The sequence below is a fragment of the Telmatherina bonti genome (assembly GCF_933228915.1).
Source record: "Telmatherina bonti genome assembly, chromosome: 23".
NCBI classification, from domain to species: Eukaryota; Metazoa; Chordata; class Actinopteri; order Atheriniformes; family Telmatherinidae; genus Telmatherina; species Telmatherina bonti.
In genome coordinates, this window is record NC_136632.1 from 1,529,426 (window position 1) to 1,547,878 (window position 18,453).

The 18,453-nt window shown below is 42.8% G+C and overlaps 1 protein-coding gene across 1 annotated transcript in view; it reads left to right on the forward strand.

Annotated features, from left to right (window-relative positions):
• Positions 1–18,453, forward strand: part of cog5 (component of oligomeric golgi complex 5) — a 302,838-nt gene that overhangs the window by 263,686 nt on the left and 20,699 nt on the right. The gene's annotated exons all lie outside the window — the stretch shown is intronic.

Here is an 18,453-nt window from a genome sequence, read left to right on the forward strand (position 1 = left end):
AAACTGAACCACTGCCATGGTAGATCCTCCAGACTGAAGGATTTCTCTGCAGAAACCAGACTCATGAGATCAAACCTAATAGAAAGTTTAAACCTCCAGGTTCCAGTGAGAGTTTCAGAAACGACTTCACACACAGTCTTACAGCTTGGTTAATGGTTTATTTGACTGTGGAGGCAAGTAAAAAGTACAAAACACAATAAACAGAAAAGGGTGTAGGCTGAAGCAGATGCTTATATAACACCAACCCTGTTACAGACATAAGAAAATCAACGTGTAAGAAAATAAAATCAAAATAATAATTTACAAATGAATAAAAGTTAGTTATGGCATCCAATCCTGCTTAATTTAATATCTGTCACCATAAATTAAAATATCATCATTTTTATACATTTTTTGAAACAACTTCAGAGTAGCATGCGTTTTAATTTGTGGACAAAATCAAGCACCTTCCCCAAGTCCACATGTAGACTGGTTGGGAAAATATCCATGTCCCCTTCAGGACCCTGTAGAACAGGACGAAAGCAACACTGCTCTTTTTTTCAATCCAGGGTTTGACTGTCTGATGGACCCTCTTCTCTGGGACCCCTGAATAAACCTTACCAAGAAATGTGATTCTCATGCAGTTGGAGCACACCCTCTGGTCCCCTTTCTTAAAAAGGGGGACCACCACTCCAAGTCAGCCAGTCCAGAGTTACTGTGTCTGATGTCCATGCATTGCTGCAGAGACGCACCAGCAAGTACAGCCCACAAAATGAAGAGCCTTAATTCTGGGAGGATATCGTCCACCCCTGGGGCCGAGCCACCAAGGAGCTTTTTAACCACTTCAGCAACCTTAGTCCCAGAGAAAAGAGACTCCACCCCCAAGTCATCCAGCTCAGCTTCCTCATAGGAAGATATTTTGGTGGGATTGAGGAGTTCTTCCTTCCTAGTTGTGTTGTGTAGTGGCTCATTGTGTTTTGTTATGGCTAATTGTGTTCTGTTGTGGCTCATTGTGTTGTGTTGTGGCTCATTGTGTTGTGTTGTGGCTAATAGTGTTGTGTTGTGGCTAACTGTGTTGTGGCTCATTGTGTTGTGTTGTGGCCGATTGTGTTGTGGATAACTGTGTTGTGGCTAATAGTGTTGTGTTGTGGCTTATTGTGTTGTGTTGTGGCTTATTGTGTTGTTTTGTGGCTTATTGTGTGTTGGCTAATAGTGTTGTGTTGTGGCTTATTGTGTTGTGTTGTGGCTTATTGTGTTGTTTTGTGGCTAATTGTGTTGTGGCTAACTGTGTTGTGTTGTGGCTCATTGTGTTGTGGCTAATTGTGTTGTGTTGTGGCTAATTGTGTTGTGGCTAATAGTGTTGTGTTGTGGCTGATTGTGTTGTGTTGTGGCTGATTGTGTTGTGGCTGATTGTGTTGTGGCTGATTGTGTAGTGTTGTGGCTCATTGTGTTGTGGCTCATTGTGTTGTGGCTCACTGTCTTGTGTTGTGGCCAATTGTGTTGTGGTTCATTGTGTTGTGTTGTGGCTAACTATGTTGTGGCTCATTGTGTTGTGTTGTGGCTGATTGTGTTGTGGCTGATTGTGTAGTGTTGTGGCTCATTGTGTTGTGGCTCATTGTGTTGTGGCTCACTGTCTTGTGTTGTGGCCAATTGTGTTGTGGTTCATTGTGTTGTGTTGTGGCTAACTATGTTGTGGCTCATTGTGTTGTGTTGTGGCTAACTGTGTTGTGGCTAATTGTGTTGTGGCTAATAGTGTTGTGTTGTGGCTAACTGTGTTGTGGCTCATTGTGTTGTGTTGTGGCCGATTGTGTTGTGGCTAACTGTGTTGTGGCTAATAGTGTTGTGTTGTGGCTCATTGTGTTGTGTTGTGGCTGATTGTGTTGTGGCTGATTGTGTAGTGTTGTGGCTCATTGTGTTGTGGCTCATTGTGTTGTGGCTCACTGTCTTGTGTTGTGGCCAATTGTGTTGTGGTTCATTGTGTTGTGTTGTGGCTAACTATGTTGTGGCTCATTGTGTTGTGTTGTGGCTAACTGTGTTGTGGCTAATTGTGTTGTGGCTAATAGTGTTGTGTTGTGGCTAACTGTGTTGTGGCTAACTGTGTTGTGGCTCATTGTGTTGTGTTGTGGCCGATTGTGTTGTGGCTAACTGTGTTGTGGCTAATAGTGTTGTGGCTAATAGTGTTGTGTTGTGGCTCATTGTGTTGTGTTGTGGCTAACTGTGTTGTGTTGTGGCTAACTGTGTTGTGGCTAACTGTGTTGTGGCTCATTGTGTTGTGGCCGATTGTGTTGTGGCTAATAGTGTTGTGTTGTGGCTTATTGTGTGTTGGCTAATAGTGTTGTGTTGTGGCTCATTGTGTTGTGGCTAACTGTGTTGTGGCTAATAGTGTTGTGTTGTGGCTAATTGTGTTGTGTTGTGGCTAATAGTGTTGTGTTGTGGCTAACTGTGTTGTGGCTAATAGTGTTGTGTTGTGGCTTATTGTGTTGTTTTGTGGCTAATTGTGTTGTGGCTAACTGTGTTGTGGCTAATTGTGTTGTGGCTAATAGTGTTGTGTTGTGGCTCATTGTGTTGTGTTGTGGCTGATTGTGTAGTGTTGTGGCTCATTGTGTTGTGGCTCATTGTGTTGTGTTGTGGCTCATTGTGTTTTGGCTGATTGTGTTGTGGCTCATTGTGTTGTGTTGTGGCTTAATGTGTTGTGTTGTCACTAACTGTGTTGTGGCTCATTGTGTTGTGGCTCATTGTGTTGTGTTGTGGCTTATTGTGTTGTGTTGTCACTAACTGTGTTGTGGCTCATTGTGTTGTGTCTCGTTGTGTTGTGGCTAACTGTGTTGTGGCTCATTGTGTTGTGGCTCATTGTGTTGTGTTGTGGCTCATTGTGTTTTGGCTGATTGTGTTGTGGCTCATTGTGTTGTGTTGTGGCTGATTGTGTTGTGGCTCATTGTGTAGTGTTGTGGCTCATTGTGTAGTGTTGTGGCTCATTGTGTTGTGGCTCATTGTGTTGTGTTGTGGCTTATTGTGTTGTCACTAACTGTGTTGTGGCTCATTGTGTTGTGGCTCATTGTGTTGTGTTGTGGCTAATAGTGTTGTGGCTAATAGTGTTGTGTTGTGGCTCATTGTGTTGTGTTGTGGCTAATTGTGTTGTGGCTAATAGTGTTGTGTTGTGGCTCATTGTGTTGTGTTGTGGCTAATTGTGTTGTGTTGTGGCTAATTGTGTTGTGTTGTGGCTAATTGTGTTGTGGCTCATTGTGTTGTGTTGTGGCTAACTGTGTTGTGGCTAATTGTGTTATGGCTAATAGTGTTGTGTTGTGGCTCATTGTGTTGTGTTGTGGCTCATTGTGTTGTGTTGTGGCTAATTGTGTTGTGTTGTGGCTAATTGTGTTGTGGCTCATTGTGTTGTGTTGTGGCTAACTGTGTTGTGGCTAACTATGTTGTGGCTAATAGTGTTGTGTTGTGGCTCATTGTGTTGTGTTGTGGCTAATTGTGTTGTGTTGTGGCTAATTGTGTTGTGTTGTGGCTAATTGTGTTGTGGCTCATTGTGTTGTGTTGTGGCTAACTGTGTTGTGGCTAATTGTGTTATGGCTAATAGTGTTGTGTTGTGGCTCATTGTGTTGTGTTGTGGCTAATTGTGTTGTGTTGTGGCTAATTGTGTTGTGGCTCATTGTGTTGTGTTGTGGCCAATTGTGTTGTGGCTCATTGTGTTGTGTTGTGGCTTATTGTGTTGTGTTGTGGCTAATTGTGTTGTGGCTCATTGTATTGTTGTGGCTCATTGTGTTGTGTTGTGGCTAATTGTGTTGTGGCTCATTGTGTTGTGTTGTGGCTTATTGTGTTGTGGCTCATTGTGTTGTGTTGTGGCTTATTGTGTTGTGGCTAATTGTGTTGTGGCTAATTGTGTTGTGGCTATTAGTGTTGTGTTGTGGCTAACTGTGTTGTGGCTCATTGTGTTGTGTTGTGGCCGATTGTGTTGTGGCTAACTGTGTTGTGGCTAATAGTGTTGTGTTGTGGCTTATTGTGTTGTGGCTAATAGTGTTGTGTTGTGGCTCATTGTGTTGTGGCTCACTGTGTTGTGGCTCATTGTGTTGTGGCTCATTGTGTTGTGGCTAACTGTGTTGTGGCTAATAGTGTTGTGTTGTGGCTTATTGTGTTGTGGCTAATAGTGTTGTGTTGTGGCTAATTGTGTTGTGGCAAATAGTGTTGTGGCTCATTGTGTTGTGTTGTGACTAATTGTATTGTGGATCATTGTGTTGTGGCTAACTGTGTTGTGGCTAATAGTGTTGTGGCTCATTGTGTTGTGGCTAATGTGTTGTGGCTAATTGTGTTGTGGCTAATAGTGTTGTGTTGTGGCTCATTGTGTTGTGTTGTGGCTAACTGTGTTGTGGCTAATAGTGTTGTGTTGTGGCTTATTGTGTTGTGGCTAATAGTGTTGTGTTGTGGGTCATTGTGTTGTGGCTAACTGTGTTGTGGCTAATAGTGTTGTGTTGTGGCTCATTGTGTTGTGGCTAATAGTGTTGTGGCTAATAGTGTTGTGTTGTGGCTAACTGTGTTGTGGCCAATAGTGTTGTGGCTCATTGTGTTGTGTTGTGGCTAACTGTGTTGTGGCTAATAGTGTTGTGTTGTGACTAATTGTGTTGTGGCTCATTGTGTTGTGTTGTGGCTAATAGTGTTGTGTTGTGGATCATTGTGTTGTGGCTAACTGTGTTGTGGCTAATAGTGTTGTGTTGTGACTAATTGTGTTGTGGCTCATTGTGTTGTGTTGTGGCTAATAGTGTTGTGTTGTGGATCATTGTGTTGTGGCTAACTGTGTTGTGGCTAATAGTGTTGTGGCTCATTGTGTTGTGGCTAATAGTGTTGTGGCTAACTGTGTTGTGGCTAACTGTGTTGTGGCTAATAGTGTTGTGGCTCATTGTGTTGTGGCTAATAGTGTTGTGGCTCATTGCGTTGTGGCTAACTGTGTTGTGGCTCATTGTGTTGTGTCTCATTGTGTTGTGTTGTGGCTAACTGTGTTGTGGCTAATTGTGTTGTGGCTAATAGTGTTGTGTTGTGGCTCATTGTGTTGTGGCTAATTGTGTTGTGGCTCATTGTGTTGTGTTGTGGCTAACTGTGTTGTGGCTAATAGTGTTGTGTTGTGGCTAATTGTGTTGTGTTGTGGCTAATTGTGTTGTGGCTCATTGTGTTGTGTTGTGGCCAATTGTGTTGTGGCTCATTGTGTTGTGTTGTGGCTTATTGTGTTGTGTTGTGGCTAATTGTGTTGTGGCTCATTGTATTGTTGTGGCTCATTGTGTTGTGTTGTGGCTAATTGTGTTGTGTTGTGGCTAATTGTGTTGTGGCTCATTGTGTTGTGTTGTGGCCAATTGTGTTGTAGCTCATTGTGTTGTGTTGTGGCTCATTGTGTTGTGTTGTGGCTTATTGTGTTGTGGCTCATTGTGTTGTGTTGTGGCTTATTGTGTTGTGGCTCATTGTGTTGTGTTGTGGCTTATTGTGTTGTGGCTAATTGTGTTGTGGCTATTAGTGTTGTGTTGTGGCTAACTGTGTTGTGGCTCATTGTGTTGTGTTGTGGCCGATTGTGTTGTGGCTAACTGTGTTGTGGCTAATAGTGTTGTGTTGTGGCTTATTGTGTTGTGGCTAATAGTGTTGTGTTGTGGCTCATTGTGTTGTGGCTCACTGTGTTGTGGCTCATTGTGTTGTGGCTCATTGTGTTGTGGCTAATGTGTTGTGGCTAATAGTGTTGTGTTGTGGCTCATTGTGTTGTGTTGTGGCTAACTGTGTTGTGGCTAATAGTGTTGTGTTGTGGCTTATTGTGTTGTGGCTAATAGTGTTGTGTTGTGGGTCATTGTGTTGTGGCTAACTGTGTTGTGGCTCATTGTGTTGTGTTGTGGCTAATTGTGTTGTGGCTAATTGTGTTGTGTTGTGGCTCATTGTGTTGTGGCTAACTGTGTTGTGGCTAATTGTGTTGTGGCTAATAGTGTTGTGTTGTGGCTCATTGTGTTGTGGCTAACTGTGTTGTGGCTAATAGTGTTGTGTTGTGACTAATTGTGTTGTGGCTCATTGTGTTGTGTTGTGGCTAATAGTGTTGTGTTGTGGATCATTGTGTTGTGGCTAACTGTGTTGTGGCTAATAGTGTTGTGGCTCATTGTTTTGTGGCTAATAGTGTTGTGGCTAACTGTGTTGTGGCTAACTGTGTTGTGGCTAATAGTGTTGTGGCTCATTGTGTTGTGTTGTGGCTCATTGTGTTGTGGCTAATAGTGTTGTGGCTAATAGTGTTGTGTTGTGGCTAACTGTGTTGTGGCTAACTGTGTTGTGGCCAATAGTGTTGTGGCTCATTGTGTTGTGTTGTGGCTAACTGTGTTGTGGCTAATAGTGTTGTGTTGTGACTAATTGTGTTGTGGCTCATTGTGTTGTGTTGTGGCTAATAGTGTTGTGTTGTGGATCATTGTGTTGTGGCTAACTGTGTTGTGGCTAATAGTGTTGTGTTGTGACTAATTGTGTTGTGGCTCATTGTGTTGTGTTGTGGCTAATAGTGTTGTGTTGTGGATCATTGTGTTGTGGCTAACTGTGTTGTGGCTAATAGTGTTGTGGCTCATTGTGTTGTGGCTAATAGTGTTGTGGCTAACTGTGTTGTGGCTAACTGTGTTGTGGCTAATAGTGTTGTGGCTCATTGTGTTGTGGCTAATAGTGTTGTGGCTCATTGCGTTGTGGCTAACTGTGTTGTGGCTCATTGTGTTGTGTCTCATTGTGTTGTGTTGTGGCTACCTGTGTTGTGGCTAATTGTGTTATGGCTAATAGTGTTGTGTTGTGGCTCATTGTGTTGTGGCTAATTGTGTTGTGTTGTGGCTAATTGTGTTGTGGCTCATTGTGTTGTGTTGTGGCTTATTGTGTTGTGGCTAATAGTGTTGTGTTGTGGCTCATTGTGTTGTGGCTCACTGTGTTGTGGCTCATTGTGTTGTGGCTCATTGTGTTGTGGCTAATGTGTTGTGGCTAATAGTGTTGTGTTGTGGCTCATTGTGTTGTGTTGTGGCTAACTGTGTTGTGGCTAATAGTGTTGTGTTGTGGCTTATTGTGTTGTGGCTAATAGTGTTGTGTTGTGGGTCATTGTGTTGTGGCTAACTGTGTTGTGGCTCATTGTGTTGTGTTGTGGCTAATTGTGTTGTGGCTAATTGTGTTGTGTTGTGGCTCATTGTGTTGTGGCTAACTGTGTTGTGGCTAATTGTGTTGTGGCTAATAGTGTTGTGTTGTGGCTCATTGTGTTGTGGCTAACTGTGTTGTGGCTAATAGTGTTGTGTTGTGACTAATTGTGTTGTGGCTCATTGTGTTGTGTTGTGGCTAATAGTGTTGTGTTGTGGATCATTGTGTTGTGGCTAACTGTGTTGTGGCTAATAGTGTTGTGGCTCATTGTGTTGTGGCTAATAGTGTTGTGGCTAACTGTGTTGTGGCTAACTGTGTTGTGGCTAATAGTGTTGTGGCTCATTGTGTTGTGTTGTGGCTCATTGTGTTGTGGCTAATAGTGTTGTGGCTAATAGTGTTGTGTTGTGGCTAACTGTGTTGTGGCTAACTGTGTTGTGGCCAATAGTGTTGTGGCTCATTGTGTTGTGTTGTGGCTAACTGTGTTGTGGCTAATAGTGTTGTGTTGTGACTAATTGTGTTGTGGCTCATTGTGTTGTGTTGTGGCTAATAGTGTTGTGTTGTGGATCATTGTGTTGTGGCTAACTGTGTTGTGGCTAATAGTGTTGTGTTGTGACTAATTGTGTTGTGGCTCATTGTGTTGTGTTGTGGCTAATAGTGTTGTGTTGTGGATCATTGTGTTGTGGCTAACTGTGTTGTGGCTAATAGTGTTGTGGCTCATTGTGTTGTGGCTAATAGTGTTGTGGCTAACTGTGTTGTGGCTAACTGTGTTGTGGCTAATAGTGTTGTGGCTCATTGTGTTGTGGCTAATAGTGTTGTGGCTCATTGCGTTGTGGCTAACTGTGTTGTGGCTCATTGTGTTGTGTCTCATTGTGTTGTGTTGTGGCTACCTGTGTTGTGGCTAATTGTGTTATGGCTAATAGTGTTGTGTTGTGGCTCATTGTGTTGTGGCTAATTGTGTTGTGTTGTGGCTAATTGTGTTGTGGCTAATTGTGTTGTGTTGTGGCTAACTGTGTTGTGGCTAATAGTGTTGTGTTGTGGCTAATTGTGTTGTGGCTCATTGTGTTGTGTTGTGGCCAATTGTGTTGTGGCTCATTGTGTTGTGTTGTGGCTTATTGTGTTGTGTTGTGGCTAATTGTGTTGTGGCTCATTGTATTGTTGTGGCTCATTGTGTTGTGTTGTGGCTAATTGTGTTGTGTTGTGGCTAATTGTGTTGTGGCTCATTGTGTTGTGTTGTGGCCAATTGTGTTGTAGCTCATTGTGTTGTGTTGTGGCTCATTGTGTTGTGTTGTGGCTTATTGTGTTGTGGCTCATTGTGTTGTGTAGTGGATAATTGTGTTGTGAATCATTGTGTTGTGTTGTGGCTAATTGTGTTGTGTTGTGGCTAATTGTGTTGTGGCTATTAGTGTTGTGTTGTGGCTAACTGTGTTGTGGCTCATTGTGTTGTGTTGTGGCCGATTGTGTTGTGGCTAACTGTGTTGTGGCTAATAGTGTTGTGTTGTGGCTTATTGTGTTGTGTTGTGGCTAATAGTGTTGTGTTGTGGATCATTGTGTTGTGGCTAACTGTGTTGTGGCTAATAGTGTTGTGGCTCATTGTGTTGTGGCTAATAGTGTTGTGGCTAACTGTGTTGTGGCTAACTGTGTTGTGGCTAATAGTGTTGTGGCTCATTGTGTTGTGTTGTGGCTCATTGTGTTGTGGCTAATAGTGTTGTGGCTAATAGTGTTGTGTTGTGGCTAACTGTGTTGTGGCTAACTGTGTTGTGGCCAATAGTGTTGTGGCTCATTGTGTTGTGTTGTGGCTAACTGTGTTGTGGCTAATAGTGTTGTGTTGTGACTAATTGTGTTGTGGCTCATTGTGTTGTGTTGTGGCTAATAGTGTTGTGTTGTGGATCATTGTGTTGTGGCTAACTGTGTTGTGGCTAATAGTGTTGTGTTGTGACTAATTGTGTTGTGGCTCATTGTGTTGTGTTGTGGCTAATAGTGTTGTGTTGTGGATCATTGTGTTGTGGCTAACTGTGTTGTGGCTAATAGTGTTGTGGCTCATTGTGTTGTGGCTAATAGTGTTGTGGCTAACTGTGTTGTGGCTAACTGTGTTGTGGCTAATAGTGTTGTGGCTCATTGTGTTGTGGCTAATAGTGTTGTGGCTCATTGCGTTGTGGCTAACTGTGTTGTGGCTCATTGTGTTGTGTCTCATTGTGTTGTGTTGTGGCTACCTGTGTTGTGGCTAATTGTGTTATGGCTAATAGTGTTGTGTTGTGGCTCATTGTGTTGTGGCTAATTGTGTTGTGTTGTGGCTAATTGTGTTGTGGCTCATTGTGTTGTGTTGTGGCTAACTGTGTTGTGGCTAATAGTGTTGTGTTGTGGCTAATTGTGTTGTGGCTCATTGTGTTGTGTTGTGGCCAATTGTGTTGTGGCTCATTGTGTTGTGTTGTAGCTTATTGTGTTGTGTTGTGGCTAATTGTGTTGTGGCTCATTGTATTGTTGTGGCTCATTGTGTTGTGTTGTGGCTAATTGTGTTGTGTTGTGGCTAATTGTGTTGTGGCTCATTGTGTTGTGTTGTGGCCAATTGTGTTGTAGCTCATTGTGTTGTGTTGTGGCTCATTGTGTTGTGTTGTGGCTTATTGTGTTGTGGCTCATTGTGTTGTGTAGTGGATAATTGTGTTGTGAATCATTGTGTTGTGTTGTGGCTAATTGTGTTGTGTTGTGGCTAATTGTGTTGTGGCTATTAGTGTTGTGTTGTGGCTAACTGTGTTGTGGCTCATTGTGTTGTGTTGTGGCCGATTGTGTTGTGGCTAACTGTGTTGTGGCTAATAGTGTTGTGTTGTGGCTTATTGTGTTGTGGCTAATAGTGTTGTGTTGTGGCTCATTGTGTTGTGGCTCACTGTGTTGTGGCTCATTGTGTTGTGGCTCATTGTGTTGTGGCTAACTGTGTTGTGGCTAATAGTGTTGTGTTGTGGCTTATTGTGTTGTGGCTAATAGTGTTGTGTTGTGGCTAATTGTGTTGTGGCCAATAGTGTTGTGGCTCATTGTGTTGTGTTGGGACTAATTGTATTGTGGATCATTGTGTTGTGGCTAACTGTGTTGTGGCTAATAGTGTTGTGGCTCATTGTGTTGTGGCTAATGTGTTGTGGCTAATTGTGTTGTGGCTAATAGTGTTGTGTTGTGGCTCATTGTGTTGTGGCTAACTGTGTTGTGGCTCATTGTGTTGTGTTGTGGCTAACTGTGTTGTGGCTAATAGTGTTGTGTTGTGGCTTATTGTGTTGTGGCTAATAGTGTTGTGGCTAATAGTGTTGTGTTGTGGCTCATTGTGTTGTGGCTAACTGTGTTGTGGCTAATAGTGTTGTGTTGTGGCTAACTGTGTTGTGGCTAATTGTGTTGTGGCCAATAGTATTGTGGCTCATTGTGTTGTGTTGTGGCTAACTGTGTTGTGGCTAATAGTGTTGTGTTGTGACTAATTGTGTTGTGGCTCATTGTGTTGTGTTGTGGCTAATAGTGTTGTGTTGTGGATCATTGTGTTGTGGCTAACTGTGTTGTGGCTAATAGTGTTGTGTTGTGACTAATTGTGTTGTGGCTCATTGTGTTGTGTTGTGGCTAATAGTGTTGTGTTGTGGATCATTGTGTTGTGGCTAACTGTGTTGTGGCTAATAGTGTTGTGGCTCATTGTGTTGTGGCTAATAGTGTTGTGGCTAACTGTGTTGTGGCTAACTGTGTTGTGGCTAATAGTGTTGTGGCTCATTGTGTTGTGGCTAACTGTGTTGTGGCTAATAGTGTTGTGGCTCATTGTGTTGTGGCTAACTGTGTTGTGGCTAATAGTGTTGTGTTGTGACTAATTGTGTTGTGGCTCATTGTGTTGTGTTGTGGCTAATAGTGTTGTGTTGTGGATCATTGTGTTGTGGCTAACTGTGTTGTGGCTAATAGTGTTGTGTTGTGACTAATTGTGTTGTGGCTCATTGTGTTGTGTTGTGGCTAATAGTGTTGTGTTGTGGATCATTGTGTTGTGGCTAACTGTGTTGTGGCTAACTGTGTTGTGGCTAATAGTGTTGTGGCTAACTGTGTTGTGGCTAACTGTGTTGTGGCTAACTGTGTTGTGGCTAATAGTGTTGTGGCTCATTGTGTTGTGGCTAACTGTGTTGTGGCTAATAGTGTTGTGGCTCATTGTGTTGTGGCTAACTGTGTTGTGGCTAATAGTGTTGTGGCTCATTGTGTTGTGGCTAACTGTGTTGTGGCTAATTGTGTTGTGGCTAATAGTGTTGTGTTGTGGCTCATTGTGTTGTGGCTCACTGTGTTGTGGCTAATTGTGTTGTGGCTAATAGTGTTGTGTTGTGGCTCATTGTGTTGTGGCTAACTGTGTTGTGGCTAATTGTGTTGTGGCTAATTGTGTTGTGTTGTGGCTCATTGTGTTGTGGCTAACTGTGTTGTGGCTAATTGTGTTGTGGCTAATAGTGTTGTGTTGTGGCTCATTGTGTTGTGGCTAACTGTGTTGTGGCTAATAGTGTTGTGTTGTGACTAATTGTGTTGTGGCTCATTGTGTTGTGTTGTGGCTAATAGTGTTGTGTTGTGGATCATTGTGTTGTGGCTAACTGTGTTGTGGCTAATAGTGTTGTGGCTCATTGTGTTGTGGCTAATAGTGTTGTGGCTAACTGTGTTGTGGCTAACTGTGTTGTGGCTAATAGTGTTGTGGCTCATTGTGTTGTGTTGTGGCTCATTGTGTTGTGGCTAATAGTGTTGTGGCTAATAGTGTTGTGTTGTGGCTAACTGTGTTGTGGCTAACTGTGTTGTGGCCAATAGTGTTGTGGCTCATTGTGTTGTGTTGTGGCTAACTGTGTTGTGGCTAATAGTGTTGTGTTGTGACTAATTGTGTTGTGGCTCATTGTGTTGTGTTGTGGCTAATAGTGTTGTGTTGTGGATCATTGTGTTGTGGCTAACTGTGTTGTGGCTAATAGTGTTGTGTTGTGACTAATTGTGTTGTGGCTCATTGTGTTGTGTTGTGGCTAATAGTGTTGTGTTGTGGATCATTGTGTTGTGGCTAACTGTGTTGTGGCTAATAGTGTTGTGGCTCATTGTGTTGTGGCTAATAGTGTTGTGGCTAACTGTGTTGTGGCTAACTGTGTTGTGGCTAACTGTGTTGTGGCTCATTGTGTTGTGGCTCATTGTGTTGTGGCTAATAGTGTTGTGGCTCATTGCGTTGTGGCTAACTGTGTTGTGGCTCATTGTGTTGTGTCTCATTGTGTTGTGTTGTGGCTAACTGTGTTGTGGCTAATTGTGTTATGGCTAATAGTGTTGTGTTGTGGCTCATTGTGTTGTGGCTAATTGTGTTGTGTTGTGGCTAATTGTGTTGTGGCTCATTGTGTTGTGTTGTGGCTAACTGTGTTGTGGCTAATAGTGTTGTGTTGTGGCTAATTGTGTTGTGGCTCATTGTGTTGTGTTGTGGCTTATTGTGTTGTGTTGTGGCTAATTGTGTTGTGGCTCATTGTATTGTTGTGGCTCATTGTGTTGTGTTGTGGCTAATTGTGTTGTGTTGTGGCTAATTGTGTTGTGGCTCATTGTGTTGTGTTGTGGCCAATTGTGTTGTAGCTCATTGTGTTGTGTTGTGGCTCATTGTGTTGTGTTGTGGCTTATTGTGTTGTGGCTCATTGTGTTGTGTAGTGGATAATTGTGTTGTGAATCATTGTGTTGTGTTGTGGCTAATTGTGTTGTGTTGTGGCTAATTGTGTTGTGGCTATTAGTGTTGTGTTGTGGCTATCTGTGTTGTGGCTCATTGTGTTGTGTTGTGGCCGATTGTGTTGTGGCTAACTGTGTTGTGGCTAATAGTGTTGTGTTGTGGCTTATTGTGTTGTGGCTAATAGTGTTGTGTTGTGGCTCATTGTGTTGTGGCTCACTGTGTTGTGGCTCATTGTGTTGTGGCTCATTGTGTTGTGGCTAACTGTGTTGTGGCTAATAGTGTTGTGTTGTGGCTTATTGTGTTGTGGCTAATAGTGTTGTGTTGTGGCTAATTGTGTTGTGGCCAATAGTGTTGTGGCTCATTGTGTTGTGTTGGGACTAATTGTATTGTGGATCATTGTGTTGTGGCTAACTGTGTTGTGGCTAATAGTGTTGTGGCTCATTGTGTTGTGGCTAATGTGTTGTGGCTAATTGTGTTGTGGCTAATAGTGTTGTGTTGTGGCTCATTGTGTTGTGGCTAACTGTGTTGTGGCTCATTGTGTTGTGTTGTGGCTAACTGTGTTGTGGCTAATAGTGTTGTGTTGTGGCTTATTGTGTTGTGGCTAATAGTGTTGTGGCTAATAGTGTTGTGTTGTGGCTCATTGTGTTGTGGCTAACTGTGTTGTGGCTAATAGTGTTGTGTTGTGGCTAACTGTGTTGTGGCTAATTGTGTTGTGGCCAATAGTATTGTGGCTCATTGTGTTGTGTTGTGGCTAACTGTGTTGTGGCTAATAGTGTTGTATTGTGACTAATTGTGTTGTGGCTCATTGTGTTGTGTTGTGGCTAATAGTGTTGTGTTGTGGATCATTGTGTTGTGGCTAACTGTGTTGTGGCTAATAGTGTTGTGTTGTGACTAATTGTGTTGTGGCTCATTGTGTTGTGTTGTGGCTAATAGTGTTGTGTTGTGGATCATTGTGTTGTGGCTAACTGTGTTGTGGCTAATAGTGTTGTGGCTCATTGTGTTGTGGCTAATAGTGTTGTGGCTAACTGTGTTGTGGCTAACTGTGTTGTGGCTAATAGTGTTGTGGCTCATTGTGTTGTGGCTAACTGTGTTGTGGCTCATTGTGTTGTGGCTAACTGTGTTGTGGCTAATAGTGTTGTGTTGTGACTAATTGTGTTGTGGCTCATTGTGTTGTGTTGTGGCTAATAGTGTTGTGTTGTGGATCATTGTGTTGTGGCTAACTGTGTTGTGGCTAATAGTGTTGTGTTGTGACTAATTGTGTTGTGGCTCATTGTGTTGTGTTGTGGCTAATAGTGTTGTGTTGTGGATCATTGTGTTGTGGCTAACTGTGTTGTGGCTAACTGTGTTGTGGCTAATAGTGTTGTGGCTCATTGTGTTGTGGCTAATAGTGTTGTGGCTAACTGTGTTGTGGCTAACTGTGTTGTGGCTAATAGTGTTGTGGCTCATTGTGTTGTGGCTAACTGTGTTGTGGCTAATAGTGTTGTGGCTCATTGTGTTGTGGCTAACTGTGTTGTGGCTAATAGTGTTGTGGCTCATTGTGTTGTGGCTAACTGTGTTGTGGCTAATTGTGTTGTGGCTAATAGTGTTGTGTTGTGGCTCATTGTGTTGTGGCTCACTGTGTTGTGGCTAATTGTGTTGTGGCTCATTGTGTTGTGTTGTGGCCGATTGTGTTGTGGCTAACTGTGTTGTGGCTAATAGTGTTGTGTTGTGGCTTATTGTGTTGTGGCTAATAGTGTTGTGTTGTGGCTCATTGTGTTGTGGCTCACTGTGTTGTGGCTCATTGTGTTGTGGCTCATTGTGTTGTGGCTAACTGTGTTGTGGCTAATAGTGTTGTGTTGTGGCTTATTGTGTTGTGGCTAATAGTGTTGTGTTGTGGCTAATTGTGTTGTGGCCAATAGTGTTGTGGCTCATTGTGTTGTGTTGGGACTAATTGTATTGTGGATCATTGTGTTGTGGCTAACTGTGTTGTGGCTAATAGTGTTGTGGCTCATTGTGTTGTGGCTAATGTGTTGTGGCTAATTGTGTTGTGGCTAATAGTGTTGTGTTGTGGCTCATTGTGTTGTGGCTAACTGTGTTGTGGCTCATTGTGTTGTGTTGTGGCTAACTGTGTTGTGGCTAATAGTGTTGTGTTGTGGCTTATTGTGTTGTGGCTAATAGTGTTGTGGCTAATAGTGTTGTGTTGTGGCTCATTGTGTTGTGGCTAACTGTGTTGTGGCTAATAGTGTTGTGTTGTGGCTAACTGTGTTGTGGCTAATTGTGTTGTGGCCAATAGTATTGTGGCTCATTGTGTTGTGTTGTGGCTAACTGTGTTGTGGCTAATAGTGTTGTGTTGTGACTAATTGTGTTGTGGCTCATTGTGTTGTGTTGTGGCTAATAGTGTTGTGTTGTGGATCATTGTGTTGTGGCTAACTGTGTTGTGGCTAATAGTGTTGTGTTGTGACTAATTGTGTTGTGGCTCATTGTGTTGTGTTGTGGCTAATAGTGTTGTGTTGTGGATCATTGTGTTGTGGCTAACTGTGTTGTGGCTAATAGTGTTGTGGCTCATTGTGTTGTGGCTAATAGTGTTGTGGCTAACTGTGTTGTGGCTAACTGTGTTGTGGCTAATAGTGTTGTGGCTCATTGTGTTGTGGCTAACTGTGTTGTGGCTAATAGTGTTGTGGCTCATTGTGTTGTGGCTAACTGTGTTGTGGCTAATAGTGTTGTGTTGTGACTAATTGTGTTGTGGCTCATTGTGTTGTGTTGTGGCTAATAGTGTTGTGTTGTGGATCATTGTGTTGTGGCTAACTGTGTTGTGGCTAATAGTGTTGTGTTGTGACTAATTGTGTTGTGGCTCATTGTGTTGTGTTGTGGCTAATAGTGTTGTGTTGTGGATCATTGTGTTGTGGCTAACTGTGTTGTGGCTAACTGTGTTGTGGCTAATAGTGTTGTGGCTAATAGTGTTGTGGCTAACTGTGTTGTGGCTAACTGTGTTGTGGCTAACTGTGTTGTGGCTAATAGTGTTGTGGCTCATTGTGTTGTGGCTAACTGTGTTGTGGCTAATAGTGTTGTGGCTCATTGTGTTGTGGCTAACTGTGTTGTGGCTAATAGTGTTGTGGCTCATTGTGTTGTGGCTAACTGTGTTGTGGCTAATTGTGTTGTGGCTAATAGTGTTGTGTTGTGGCTCATTGTGTTGTGGCTCACTGTGTTGTGGCTAATTGTGTTGTGGCTAATAGTGTTGTGTTGTGGCTCATTGTGTTGTGGCTAACTGTGTTGTGGCTAATTGTGTTGTGGCTAATTGTGTTGTGTTGTGGCTCATTGTGTTGTGGCTAACTGTGTTGTGGCTAATTGTGTTGTGGCTAATAGTGTTGTGTTGTGGCTCATTGTGTTGTGGCTAACTGTGTTGTGGCTAATAGTGTTGTGTTGTGACTAATTGTGTTGTGGCTCATTGTGTTGTGTTGTGGCTAATAGTGTTGTGTTGTGGATCATTGTGTTGTGGCTAACTGTGTTGTGGCTAATAGTGTTGTGGCTCATTGTGTTGTGGCTAATAGTGTTGTGGCTAACTGTGTTGTGGCTAACTGTGTTGTGGCTAATAGTGTTGTGGCTCATTGTGTTGTGTTGTGGCTCATTGTGTTGTGGCTAATAGTGTTGTGGCTAATAGTGTTGTGTTGTGGCTAACTGTGTTGTGGCTAACTGTGTTGTGGCCAATAGTGTTGTGGCTCATTGTGTTGTGTTGTGGCTAACTGTGTTGTGGCTAATAGTGTTGTGTTGTGACTAATTGTGTTGTGGCTCATTGTGTTGTGTTGTGGCTAATAGTGTTGTGTTGTGGATCATTGTGTTGTGGCTAACTGTGTTGTGGCTAATAGTGTTGTGTTGTGACTAATTGTGTTGTGGCTCATTGTGTTGTGTTGTGGCTAATAGTGTTGTGTTGTGGATCATTGTGTTGTGGCTAACTGTGTTGTGGCTAATAGTGTTGTGGCTCATTGTGTTGTGGCTAATAGTGTTGTGGCTAACTGTGTTGTGGCTTACTGTGTTGTGGCTAACTGTGTTGTGGCTCATTGTGTTGTGGCTCATTGTGTTGTGGCTAATAGTGTTGTGGCTCATTGCGTTGTGGCTAACTGTGTTGTGGCTCATTGTGTTGTGTCTCATTGTGTTGTGTTGTGGCTAACTGTGTTGTGGCTAATTGTGTTATGGCTAATAGTGTTGTGTTGTGGCTCATTGTGTTGTGGCTAATTGTGTTGTGTTGTGGCTAATTGTGTTGTGGCTCATTGTGTTGTGTTGTGGCTAACTGTGTTGTGGCTAATAGTGTTGTGTTGTGGCTAATTGTGTTGTGGCTCATTGTGTTGTGTTGTGGCTTATTGTGTTGTGTTGTGGCTAATTGTGTTGTGGCTCATTGTATTGTTGTGGCTCATTGTGTTGTGTTGTGGCTAATTGTGTTGTGTTGTGGCTAATTGTGTTGTGGCTCATTGTGTTGTGTTGTGGCCAATTGTGTTGTAGCTCATTGTGTTGTGTTGTGGCTCATTGTGTTGTGTTGTGGCTTATTGTGTTGTGGCTCATTGTGTTGTGTAGTGGATAATTGTGTTGTGAATCATTGTGTTGTGTTGTGGCTAATTGTGTTGTGTTGTGGCTAATTGTGTTGTGGCTATTAGTGTTGTGTTGTGGCTAACTGTGTTGTGGCTCATTGTGTTGTGTTGTGGCCGATTGTGTTGTGGCTAACTGTGTTGTGGCTAATAGTGTTGTGTTGTGGCTTATTGTGTTGTGGCTAATAGTGTTGTGTTGTGGCTCATTGTGTTGTGGCTCACTGTGTTGTGGCTCATTGTGTTGTGGCTCATTGTGTTGTGGCTAACTGTGTTGTGGCTAATAGTGTTGTGTTGTGGCTTATTGTGTTGTGGCTAATAGTGTTGTGTTGTGGCTAATTGTGTTGTGGCCAATAGTGTTGTGGCTCATTGTGTTGTGTTGGGACTAATTGTATTGTGGATCATTGTGTTGTGGCTAACTGTGTTGTGGCTAATAGTGTTGTGGCTCATTGTGTTGTGGCTAATGTGTTGTGGCTAATTGTGTTGTGGCTAATAGTGTTGTGTTGTGGCTCATTGTGTTGTGGCTAACTGTGTTGTGGCTCATTGTGTTGTGTTGTGGCTAACTGTGTTGTGGCTAATAGTGTTGTGTTGTGGCTTATTGTGTTGTGGCTAATAGTGTTGTGGCTAATAGTGTTGTGTTGTGGCTCATTGTGTTGTGGCTAACTGTGTTGTGGCTAATAGTGTTGTGTTGTGGCTAACTGTGTTGTGGCTAATTGTGTTGTGGCCAATAGTATTGTGGCTCATTGTGTTGTGTTGTGGCTAACTGTGTTGTGGCTAATAGTGTTGTGTTGTGACTAATTGTGTTGTGGCTCATTGTGTTGTGTTGTGGCTAATAGTGTTGTGTTGTGGATCATTGTGTTGTGGCTAACTGTGTTGTGGCTAATAGTGTTGTGGCTCATTGTGTTGTGGCTAATAGTGTTGTGGCTAACTGTGTTGTGGCTAACTGTGTTGTGGCTAATAGTGTTGTGGCTCATTGTGTTGTGGCTAACTGTGTTGTGGCTCATTGTGTTGTGGCTAACTGTGTTGTGGCTAATAGTGTTGTGTTGTGACTAATTGTGTTGTGGCTCATTGTGTTGTGTTGTGGCTAATAGTGTTGTGTTGTGGATCATTGTGTTGTGGCTAACTGTGTTGTGGCTAATAGTGTTG